The following is a 12,694-nucleotide window of genomic DNA, read 5'->3' as shown; positions in this document are numbered from 1 at the left end:
TGAGCGCTGCTGGGTGTGACCCCGAAACCAAAAGAAAAAAAAAACAAAAACAAAGAAAAGAAATAAAAACTCTAGCAATTGCTGAAGGATTGTTCTTTGTTATGATAAAAGAGGTATTTTCACTATCAGGTAGACTGTTTAATAACTAAGAAAGAAAATCTAAACTTCTCCAACCACCACCACCACCTCTGTTCCCTCTGTTATGGTACTTGGGGTGTACTTGGGGTTTACGCACTCTTGTCTATGTTGCTCTGGAAATTGCTATGGCACCAGGGAATCCCAAACCAGCAGCATGTGAACTGATCTGCGGATGGAACTCGAGGTCTCAGGTGGGCAACACAAGAGTTCCTTCACCCAGCCAGGCTCAGTTCACCATGTAGAAAATTTTTAAGGAACTATAGGGCTGAGTGGTTAGATTTGAATCTGCTTGGGCACTGTATTACCAGTAAGCCCAGATGTTAATTCATTGGAAACATCTGTATTGTTGCGAGCCAGTTCATCAATGTGCAAAATGAGAGTTTCAGATTCCCCAAGAGACTGAAGGGGGAAAAAAGAAACTATACTGATTGGCTGATGAATTGAAAGGCTTTTTTCTTTCTGGAAACTCAAAGTTTCAAACTCAAAGCAAACAATTTTGTGAGGTAAGGAAATTTGCCACAATCAAACTGTAGAAATACATTTCCAAATGAGTTCTCTACCTGAGTGAAGATACAAGACATGGGGTTCACAAGACATGGGGCTGGAGAGATAGCATGGAGGTAAGGCGTTTGCCTTTCATGCAGAAGGACAGTGGTTCAAATCCCGGCATATCCCATATGGTCCCCCGAGCCTGCCAGGGGCGATTTCTGAGCATAGATGCAGGAGGAACCGCTGAGCGCTGCCAGGTGTGACCCAGAAACCAAAAAAAAAAAAAAAAGTACTATTAGGGCAGCATAGCGGTAGGGCGTTTGCCAATCCAGGAGGACAGTGGTTCGAATCCCAGCATCCCGGGCCCGGAGAGATAGCACAGCGGCGTTTGCCTTGCAAGAAGCCGATCCAGGACCAAAGGTGGTTGGTTCAAGTCCCGGTGTTCCATATGGTCCCCCGTGCCTGCCAGGAGCTATTTCTGAGCAGACAGCCCGGAGTAACCCCTGAGCACCACCGGGTGTGGCCCAAAAACAAAACAAAACAAAAAAAACAAACAAACAAAAACGAATCCCAGCATCCCATATGGTTCCCTGTGCCATGGCAGGAGCGATTTCTGAGCACAGAGCTAGGAGTAACACCTAAGCATTGCCAGATATAACCCCAAAACAAATCTATTAGAGCTCTATTACAACTAAAAGCTTTCTCTTAGAGCAGTGATTCTTAAATAGTGGGGCACACCCCCCAGTGGGGGTGCGATGCTCCCTAAAGGGGGCCACGCTTGACCTTGGCAAACACTATCATAACAAGCTAAGCCCCGCCCGTGTTTATGTCTCTGTATGTCTCTGGAGCTGAGAGTTGCTGTGTCCTGCTTCAAACCCTGCTTCGAAAAGCTAATCATTGCAAAATGTGCTCATTGGAGCCATTCATCCAGACAGCTCAAATTATTTTTTATATTTTTGTCTTGCAGGTTAAAGTTTTTTTGTTTTTTTTTTAATTCTGGTTTTGGGTCACACCCAGTGGCACTCAGGGGTTACTCCTGGCTCTGCACTCAGAAATCGCTCCTGGCAGGCTCGGGGGACCATATGAGATGCTGAGTTTCGAACCACCACCCTTCTGCATGCAAGGCAAACACCTTACCTCCATACTATGTCTCTGGCCCCTCAAGTTTTTTTTTTAATAAAGATATTATTTACAGTCATGCGGGGGGAGGCGCAAAAAATGTTTTCTTCTTTCTATGGGGGGCATGACAGAAAATAATTGAGAAGCACTGTCTTAGAGAAATGAGTGTGTGTGTGTGTGTGTGTGTGTGTGTGTGTGTGTGTGTGTGTGTGTGTGTGAGAGTGTGTTGGTATCCATCCGTTTTTATAAAAAAAAATAGTATTATTCAACTCATTTGCCAAATAACTTTGGGCTGTTTGCAAAAATGAGTATTCACAAAGGACAAAAATTTGTCACCCACAGACATATTCAAAAAGAATGTGCCGGAGGCTCTAGGAAAAGTTCCAAAAGAGGACTTAAAAACATCGCTCCCTTTTTGTGTTTGAGTGATAGGAACTACCATTTAAGCAAATGTTTTGCCTGCCAAGGTGAGTGCTGGCAGCTAGGGCCAGGGCCGCACCCCCTTAGATCTGTTGATTTAAAGAACCTTCTCCTTACTGGTGGCTAAACCCTGTACATTTTCTTTTTTTTTTTTTTTTTGTTTTTGTTTTTGGGCCACACCCTGTGACGCTCAGGGGTTACTCCTGGCTATGCGCTCAGAAGTTGCTCCTGGCTTCTTGGGGGACCATATGGGACACCGGGGGATCGAACCGCGGTCCGTCCTAGGCTAGCGCAGGCAAGGCAGGCACCTTACCTCCAGCGCCACCGCCCGGCCCCATCCCTGTACATTTTCTAATAAGGAGGATGGGCAAGTGGGCCCTTCTACAATCACAACTCCCTCTTTGTCTCCTTATCTGCATTGAAGAGGTGGATTCCAGATCATCCTAACCGCTCAAACAGCCCTCCCCATCCTTCCCTCCTCAAGTAAAGGAAGGGAATTCCCTACCCCTTCGGAGTAACAAAACTCTTTACACTAGTGTCTCATTTGAAAAGGCCCCAAAGCACTTTGACCTACTTTATCTCTTTCTTCAGCTCACAATAGCCTGGGGAGAAGCACTGGGAGGGGAGAGAAAAAAAGGGGGCTGGGAGAGAAGAGTTAAAGGAGCTGGCTGCTAGCGTCTCACAGTGGGAACTGTTTGCAGAGCTTGGAACCTGAAATTCCCCCCCCCACACACACACACACATACACACTTCTTTGGACTCAGAATAACAGCAGAGTCCCCAATCTCCCAGGCCAGAAGAAATTCCAGCTGGAGAAGCTAGGAGTCCTTTGCCAGGCTCAAAGGCAAATTACCCACCAGCCTGCCTAGATGTTTGTCCCCCAGTGCCTTTGAGACAGAAGGCCACTGATTACCAGCTCTTAGGCCAGTTCTGTACAGTCGGCTTTGAGCTCTATCACTGGTTTGTGAAACTTTCTAGGTGGAAAAGAAGAGGAGTCAAGCTTCTGGGCAGTTGTTTTATCTGATGTCTAAGCTCCAGGGTCTACCCCGAGGCAGGCTAGGGGTCAGTTTAGAGCCCCAAAGGCCACTTTGGGATAAAGTCAAATGTCCAGTCCCCAGGGCTGAAAAAACCTCCTGTGTGGAAAAGTTTCCTCAGAAACGAGCCATGTGGTAGGGCGCATTGTTGGTGGGGCCGCTTTGTTTTTGTTATTGATGGAAAACAGGACTTTAATTACTGGTTGCTTTTTTCTTCAGTCTCCCAAAAAGCTGCTGTTACACAGCTGTGATCTGGCTCAGCAAATCCAAAACCAGTCAAGCCCCAGCACCCGCATCTTAAAGGCACACGGCCACCCACCCCAGACACTTGCTTCCACCTTGAAGGCTCCTGGGAGGTCAAAGCGGTTCTGGGTAGTGGGTTTGCGTGACTCTAAACACCAGGCTTGGCTTGTTATTCTAAGGTTCCATCTGGGAAACTCCAAACATCCTGCTTAGTATCCTCTCCTCGGGGGTCCCCTTAGAGCTTTTAAAGAGAGAGCATTCTAGGGCTAGAGAGATGTGCAGTGGGTAGAGGTCTCGCTTTCTTTGCATGCAACCAAACTGGCTTTGATCCACAGCATCCCGTTTGGTCCCTGGAGCTCCACCAGAGTAATTTTTGAGTGCCGAGCCAAGAGTAACCCCTGAGTATTCCTGAATGAGGGAGCATGCTTTGTTTGTTTGTTTGTTTGTTTGTTTGTTTGTTTTTGGGCCACACCTGGTGACACTCAGGGATTACTCCTGACTCTGCGCTCAGAAATTGCTCCTGGTTTGGGGGACCACATGGGATGCCCGGGATGGAACGCAGGTTCGTTCTGAGTAAGCTGCATACAAGGCAAACTCCCTACTGCTGTGCTATCGCTCCAGGAGCATGCTTTTAATGTTGGCATGCCTGCAAAGAGTGATGGTCAGAAATCCATATTTAAATAAGCAAGTTGTTTGTCCAGGGAATTGGCAATCTTCAGTGTCCCTGTATTCCTGCCTCTTAGACTTCTTTGCTCCCCACACCCCTTTTTGATCCTTCAGCTGTTGCAGTGGGGATACCCCCCCTCACCACCACCCCCATTATACACACACACATACTGAATTAGTAGGCTGGGACCAGTTGCTTCCAGGAACTATAGTCTCGTCTGGCTGGCAGGCCAGGAAGATGCACAGGGCAGGGTCTAGAACCCCAGCCAAGACCATGTGGCCTGATTCCCAGAGTGATTAATAGTACAGAGCACTCATGGACACCACACACACACACACACACACACACACACACACACACACACACACACACACCACACCACTCCCATCTGTCACCAACTCCCATGTCAGCTGCTCAGGGAATGGCTGACCAGCTGAGAATTCAAAGAGGAACAACTGTTGAGGAGTAGAAACCCAAGAACCCCCAAAAAACCCAGGGGCCTGGGCCCTGAGGTCCCAGCCAAACTCTTTCACTGCCTTAATTTCCACTTACTGAAGGAGTTAGTAGCTGTGTCCAGGTCCTGGGAGAACTCTGTCTTGGATATAGTCAGTCCTGGTTCTAATCTGGGCACCCCTAAACACCTCCTGGGGTCACCCCTGAGCCCAGAATCAGGAATTTATAGTCCCTAAGTACAACTGGGTGTGACCCAAAATCCCCACCCCATCAAAAATATCAGGACAAATTAAGTTGGTCTCTGTTCTTTTTTTTGGGGGGGGGGATGGGGCCACACTCTGCGGTGTGTTGTTTCTGTGCTTGGTGATTAGTCCTGGTGATGCTTCGCAGTATAGGAAGTAGGACCAGCTGCAAGCAAAGCAGGGGTCTTAACCCCAGTACTATCCTTCCTGCCTGAGGGGCTCTTTTAAAAGACCTTCAATGGGCTGGTGACGCAGCCTTAGGGCGCGTTTGCCTTGCACCTGGCTGACCTAGGACAGATCTTTGTTGGATCCCCCAGCATTCCATATGGTCCCCCAAGCCAGGAGCAATTTCTGAGCACATAGCCAGGAGTAACCCCTGAGGAGTACCCAAACTCTCTAAAAAGGATCCTCCCTCCTGTTTGGAGGATCAGGATATTGGTCTGTTCCAAGGATGTGATCTCTTTCGTTTCTTTTTTTTTTTTTAGGGTGGGGGTGGGGGTGGGGTGGGAGATGGTTCACACCTTGGCCTTGCCTGGTAGAAAGAGGGACAACTGGAGGGGCCAGAGAGATAGCATGAAGGTAAGGCGTTTGCCTTTCATGCAGAAGGTCATCGGTTCGAATCCCGACGTCCCATATGGTCCCCCGTGCCTGCCAGGAACAATTTCTGCCGGGTGAGACCCAAAAACCAAAACCAAAACAAAAAAAAAAAAAAGAGGGACAACTGGGCTGGAGAGAGAGCATGGAGGTAAGGCGTTTGCCTTTCATGCAGGTCATCGGTTCGAATCCCGGTGTCCCATATGGTCCCCCGTGCCTGCCAGGAACAATTTCTGAACCTGGAGCCAGGAATAATCCTGAGCACTGCCGGGTGTGACCCAAAAACCACAAAAAAAAAAAAAAAAAAAAAGAGGGACAACTTCGGGAGAATGAGGGCGCTCACCTGGAGCAAAGCTAGTGCTAACTGGGAGAGAATGCCATGACTTTAATTGCATTCTTTTGTTTGTTTGGTTTTGGGTTTTTTCTTTTTTTTGTTTTTGTTTGTTTTTGCTTTTGCTTTTGCTTTTAGGGGCAACCTGGCAGTGTTCAGTGGTTACTCCTAGCTCTGAGCTCAGGAATCACTCGTGACAAGGCCTGGGGGATCTGGAATGTTAGGGAATTGAACCTCGCTTGGCCTTGTGCAAGGCAAGAGCCCTCCCCACTGTATTATCACCCCAGACCCTAATATGTCTTTTAGATAGCCCCTATGTTAGAGATCTAAGACTTCAACCATATCTCAAAGAAAGTGATTCCAGGCTCTGGAAAATCCAGTATTTTTTTGAACTAGCACCTTTAATTCAAATTCATCCTTTGGCCCCTTCATGGGAGCTTTATTGCCCTTTGGGGAGAGACTCCTTCTAGGGACTTTGGGGGTAACATGTGAGGGAAGAGCTTTGAAGAAGAGCAGAACAGCTTCAGCTAGTCCCTTCCTTACCCTGGGTTTCTAAGCACCTGTGAGACAGGAAGTTTCTCTGCAGGGGTGAAACCCAACTGTTAGAGAAGGTTGATGGCCTTGCACACTGTTCACCTGAGGCATGGCTGAAAGCCTCTAGCTGTCTGTGTAAGTAGGAGCCAGGTTCAACTGAGGAGGACTGAAGGAGCTGGATGTGTAGGGTTGTTTGCAAGAATCTTAAAGGGTTTTCCTTCTATAGAGAAAGTTTGTTTTGGGGGAGGGAGGGCGGTGCTCAGGGATTACTCCTGGCTCTGCGCTCAGAAATCTCTGCTGGCAGGCCCAGGGGACCATATGGAATGCTGGGATTCGTACCTGTGTCCATCCTGTGTTGGCCTCGTGCAAGGCAAATGCCCTGCTGCTGTGCTATTGCTCTGGCCCCAATGGAGAAAGTTTTTATGGAGAAAGATACTAGTTTACGAGAACAAGTAGATTTTAGGGGTGTAATGTTACCACACCACAATTTAGGTGCAGTTTTTTTTTTTTATTTGGGTGGCATACCCAGTGATGATCAGGTGTTACTCCTGGCTCTTCACTTAGGAATCACTCCTGGCAGCTTGTAGAGGACTATATGGGATGGGAGGCACCCTAGTGTTACAAAAAGTGTAAGGTCTTATCCTTAGAAGATAAGATCTTATTTCTTTTTTTTTTTTTTTTGGTTTTTGGGCCACACCAAGTGATGCTCAGGGGTTACTCCTGGCTATGTGCTCAGAAGTCACTCCTGGCTTGGGGGACCATATGGGACACGGGGGGATCGAACCGCAGTCCATCCAAGGCTAGTGAAGGCAAGACAGGCACCTTACCTCTAGCGTCACCGCCCGGCCCCTAGATCTTATTTCTGTGTCTATGGTTTCCCCCTTGTTTACTGTGCCCATATAAAAACGTATGGTTTCATATTGGATTGCTGGTGCTATTCTGGGTAAGGATGACTAGTTATACTCACACTTTCTGTGGTCCGTTTTTCATCTGCCATTTTATCCCAGGCAAGGCTTTAGTACCAAGCAGCACCAAAAATGATAATGATAGCAAAAATATGAATACATTAAAATAGAACAGATAAATAAACCTGTGTTTAAAAAGAAAAAAAAGAAAGAAAGAAAACGAGGGTATTTGAAGACAACAGGTGATAGTTGAGTTTGAGACATGTTTTGCGGCATTACAGAACCCTATACTGTCCTTGAACTAGGGGTTTTGCTGAAGCTGATTCCGGTATCATGCAACAGTCCATAGTTTGATGGGGGCAAAAGGGGCCACCAAGCATGGGTCAAAAGGCGTGTTGGTTGTAGTTCTTTGTAGAGGCATGAGATGGGGACCGAGAGGGTGTCTTTCAATGATGAGTTGGATGATGGTCTGTTGGGGCAGAAGGTCAGTTTTGGTGTCTACCTAGTTAGGATCTGAGGATAAAGAGGGTTGAATAAGGGGAAGATAATGGTTCAGGGTTGGGGGATGAGGATGTAGGAGAGACACAAGGGTGAGGGGAGAGGTAATACATAAAAGACTAGAGAATAAAGGTCTATTTGAGTGTTTTATCCAAATCTTGGGCATCCTGATTCCATTCCTAGGAACAGTCTAGGATCAAAAATGTTTTTGGATAATGCTTAAAAAGTATATTTGTCGTGCAGGTGCATTTGTGCCCGCGGGGTTTTGAAAAATAGTATTAGTAGCAAACAATACAGGGGGTCCAGTATACATAGGGGGGGTTTCCCTCCTCCGCCCGCCCCCCAGGGCCCGAGTTGCCAGGGCTGGCCATAAAGACCCACCTGGCGTGGGGGGGGGGGGTCTCAGTCTCCTGGACCAAATGTTCAGTCCAGGAGATCTGTGGCCCGCTGTCTGACCAGAGACCCTGACATACCAGAAAAAAGAGGGACGGCTTTCCTGGCATGTGCGCTCTGCTGCAGACCCCCAATTTTTATTCTTATTGAGGAACCATGTTTGATGATACTCTGAATGAAAGTATTGCAGATACATACCCCAAGAATCACTCCTGCAGTGTTTGGGGGACCACATAGAATTCCAGAGATCAAAACTGGTCATCTGTGTGCATGGCTAATACTCTCTCTGTTGTGCTATCGTTCCAGCCCCTCTCGGTGATTCTTCTTGCTCGTGGGGCTCCTGGATAGTCTTCTCTCCCCCATCTCTTTCTTATCTCACCTCCCATGCTTTTTTGTCACAGTCCCCTTTTCATCTCTAGCCCAACATCAATAGATAGCCATGTCTCCTCTTTCAGCTTTGCTAGAATGTGGGCCCAGGGAGGATCAGGGAACCACTCACCTTCCCACCTTGGATCTTCACGTGTTTTAAAGATACCATGAGTGCAGAAGATGAGTGCAGAACAGAGTCAGTCCAGGGATCCTGGCTCTGCACTCAGGAATTACTCCTGGCAGGCTTGAGGATCATGTGGGATGCTGGAGATCACATCAGCTAATGGATCTTCAAGTCACAAAGGCCTGCAACCATCCTCAGTGGCAGGCACTGTGTTTGTGTGTATGTGTGTGTGTGTGTGTGTGTGTGTGTGTGTGAGAGAGAGAGAGAGAGAGAGAGAGAGAGAGAGAGAGAGAAGAGAGAGACAGAGACAGAGACAGAGACAGAGAGAGAGAGAGAGAGAGAGAGAGAGAGAGAGAGAGAGAGAGAGAGAGAGAGAGAGGGAGAGAGAGAGAATATTCCTACCATACCTACCCTTCACATCCCCCAATAAAGCAACTCAAATTCTTTGGCCTTTCTTTATTTATTTTGTCTGAATTATGCCTGTAATGATGTTCACTCTCCCCTGAGTTGTTTTTGAGGATGAATTGTGAGAACTTGTATGTCCAGGATAGATGTTGGAAGCAGGACATTTGCTGCTGCGGCAGAGAGGTAAAAGTGCTTAGACCATGCTCAAGAGTGAATATGGTGGACAAGGCATTTGCCAATCTCAGTTTGATTCTGGGTTTTGCATATAGTCCCCCGAATATCACTGGAAGTGATTCCTGAGCAGAGCCTAGAATAGCCCCTGAACACTGTTGGATCTGGTCCCAAACCCTCCAAATAAAATAAAGTATAAGTTTTAGACTTAAAAAAATGGCTCAGATGATGTTAGAGACATACAAAGATTAAAATAAAATTCCCCACAAAGTGGCATGTGCTAAATTGGAAAGGAACAGGCTGATAACTGCTTTAGGAATGTCAAGGCTAACATACCACTGTCTAAGGGGAGAGAGTATCAGGCAGGGTGAGAGGGAAACTGGGGCATTGGTGGTGGGAAATGTGTACTGGTGAAGGCTGTTGTAGATTGTAAGACTGTAACACAATCATGAACAACTTTATCTGTGGGGGAAAAATCATCTGTATTATGAACAACCTTGTAACCAGGGTGTTTAAATTAAATTTTTTTTTCAGGGGCCAAAGCGATAGCACAGCAGAAGGAGGTTTGCCTTGCACATGGCTGATCTGAGAAGGACGTGGGTTCGATTCCCTGCATCCCATATGGTCCCCTAAGTCTGCCAGGGAAGATTTCTTAGCATAGAGATAGGAGTAACCGATGAGTGATGCCAGTGTGGCCCAAACCCCTCCACCCAAAAATAAAATAAAATAAAATAGGCAGATAATGAACACACACACACACACAAACATGCCACTGTCTAGTAGAAATCTAATACAGACAACATGTATAATTTCAAATTTTCTGGTAAAGCCTTGGAAATCTAGAGGCCAGAATACCTCTAATCAGAATCTAATCCAAGTCACACATGAGATTTCAGGTTTTCTAATTGCTGTGTGAAAAAAAGTAAACAGGGAAATTATTTATTCTTCACATAGGCAACTGAAAAACAATTCCTTTAAATGAAATGACTTAACCCGATATAGCCAAATGATTATTTCCTCATGTCAAAAATTATTAAAGAGATCTCTTTAATTCTTCTCTGTTTTAGGTACTAAATCTTCACGATTCACTGCTTGTTTTATATGTGTGACCCCCTTGGTTCAGATGCTGAAAATTTCAGAAAGGTCTTGTGTCTATAGTTTTAGAATCCATAAAATGTATAGTCAAAAGGACAGATTCACCAGTTCAAATGATTGCACACCCATTCAAATGTTTGCCAATTGAGTGGAAAATAAGTCTGTTTAAATGAATCCAAGATAAGTGCAATCACCAAGTTCATTTGGGGACTGGAGAAATAGAGTTTAAGACTCTTGCCTTACACACAACCAGCCCCAGTTTGATCCCCACCAATGCATAGAGTCCTCTGAGCCCCACCAAGAGAGAGCCCTGAGCACAGTCAGGTGTGACCCCCAAATAAATATTAAGCTCTTCCATGTTCCTCATCCCATTTCAGGTGTTTTAGGAGCCATTGATTCCTGGGTCATCCATGGGAAGCAAACAGAAGCCTTAAAAGTCTGGTCAGAGGAATGGAGTGAGGGCCTTGCGGGAAGGGGGAGAAATCTGAGAAATAGGAGATCATGCTTCTGGTGTGTGTCCCTAACTGTGGCTTCACCAGAATTTTCTATTTGAGAGTGAGGATGCAAGTGGGATCAGAATAAGAGGAGTTTGTTTCCTTAGTAAGATGTGGAGCTTTGGCTTCTGTTGCCAAATAGGAGGCACTGGCCTGTTTGCGAGCAGAGGATGGGTGACACAGGGCGCAGTTTTAAGACTTCTTATCTGCTGGAGTGGAAGGAAGGAGGGAGGAGAGACAGTCACCAGGAAAGCAGTGTGGAGACAGCTGCAGTGATAACCCCTGGCTAGACAGACAACAAAGAGAACCTTCCAGGCTTTCCAATACCAAACTTAGAAAGTGGTGAGGTCCTGGAAAGTGAGGCGAGGGGCCATGAGGCGCAGAGCTGTGTGTCCTGGGTTAGAGGGGAACAGTTGACACAGGAAACTTTGAGGAACCAGGTGCTTCTACAACTCAACTTCCTTCAGAGAGTCAAGTCCAGGCCCTGAAGATTGTTTCTAGAATAGATTAAAAAAAAAAAAAAGCAAATGTATAATTTATAACACCGGCTCTGCCCTCTGAATCACTCAGTGACCCTGGACTTTGCTCTGAGTTCCTAGATTGTGAGACAGACACTCCTTACTTATAAGCTCCCACAGAACTCCTCAAAGCACTAGATCCAGCCGGAGCCCCTTTTAAGGATGTTTCCAAAGTGGAAGAAGTGTGTCCTGAAGTCCCCCTGTTCCCTCGCTAGCTTTCTAATGCCTTTAACTCCTGGGAAAATCATTACTTCTAATATCAATTTAGGCTTGACTGTGATGGAAGGGGAGAACTTTGCTGCAAGAGACACCCCCTTTTTCCTTCCTGGCTCCCCTGAGCCTGCAGTAGCATAGGTCATGATAATCTCTAATCTGTATATACAGACAGTCCAGGTGAAATGCAAAACCTCCTGGGACTTCCTGCACCCCTTCTGGACCTATGGACTCTGAAACCAATTCATAACTGCTTTGTCTGCATGTGTGGGGAGTGTCAGTTCGGGTGGGGCACTGAGCCACATGTTGTAAAGTGCAAAGGGGAATGAGTGTGGAGGGGGGGAGGGTTTGACAGTGGGCCAACTGGTCAACCAGCTTATGTCTGTGCCAAGAGTTCTGTGCTAGAGTTTGGAAGCTGGACAGTTAAACTCGTACTTAGCCTGGGAATTCCCCAGGCAGAGACAGGTGGGGCGGAGGTTCCCTCAAAGCCGGAGTCCAAGGGTTAGAGAGGAGTGTTGAAAGGCAAAAGGGCATGAGGCAAAATGGGAAAGTGTGGACCATTCAGGGAGGGGGTTTCTTCTTCTTTTCTTTTTTTTTTCTTTATTTTTTTATTTTATTTTTTTTTGAGCCACACCCGGTGACCCTCAGGGATTACTCCTGCCTATGCACTCAGAAATTGCTCCTGGCTTGGAGGCCATATGGGATGCCAGAGGATCAAACCACGGTCCTAGGTCAGCCGGGTGCAAGGCAAACGCCCTACCACTTGTACCACTACTCTGGTCCCAGGGAGGGAGTTTCTATCCAGAAGAAGACTCAGAGGCATGGAATGATTAATGAGATGATCATGATTTGAGATGACTATGTGCTTCATATGACACCTGGGCTGCTCAATGCTAGCCTTCTCCCCATTTTTTAGGGAGAAAAAGTGAAAGCTCTTGCCAAGGTCACTTTCAGGGATGGTGCTGAGCAAAGTCAGAAATCCCTGACTTCTGTTTTTCCTCTCAGCAGCATAGAGCAAAGCACTCTGGGGGTCTGCAAGACCCATGTCCTGCAAGGAGATCATGGGGACTCCAAGCTAATCTTGAAATATGATGTTGTCATAGAATGAGTGGACCAAAGGGCATTCTGAGGTCTACTCGAGATAACTAGAAAAGTCCAAAGACTGGTGCAAGGCAGGATGTGAAGGGGACAACTACATGACTGCTGTAGCCTGTACCTAGTGTCATGGTAGCAGCATACACGTTT

This window comes from Suncus etruscus, chromosome 1 (genome assembly GCF_024139225.1).
Source record: "Suncus etruscus isolate mSunEtr1 chromosome 1, mSunEtr1.pri.cur, whole genome shotgun sequence".
Lineage (NCBI taxonomy): Eukaryota > Metazoa > Chordata > Mammalia > Eulipotyphla > Soricidae > Suncus > Suncus etruscus.
Note: the sequence above shows the minus strand (reverse complement) of the source record.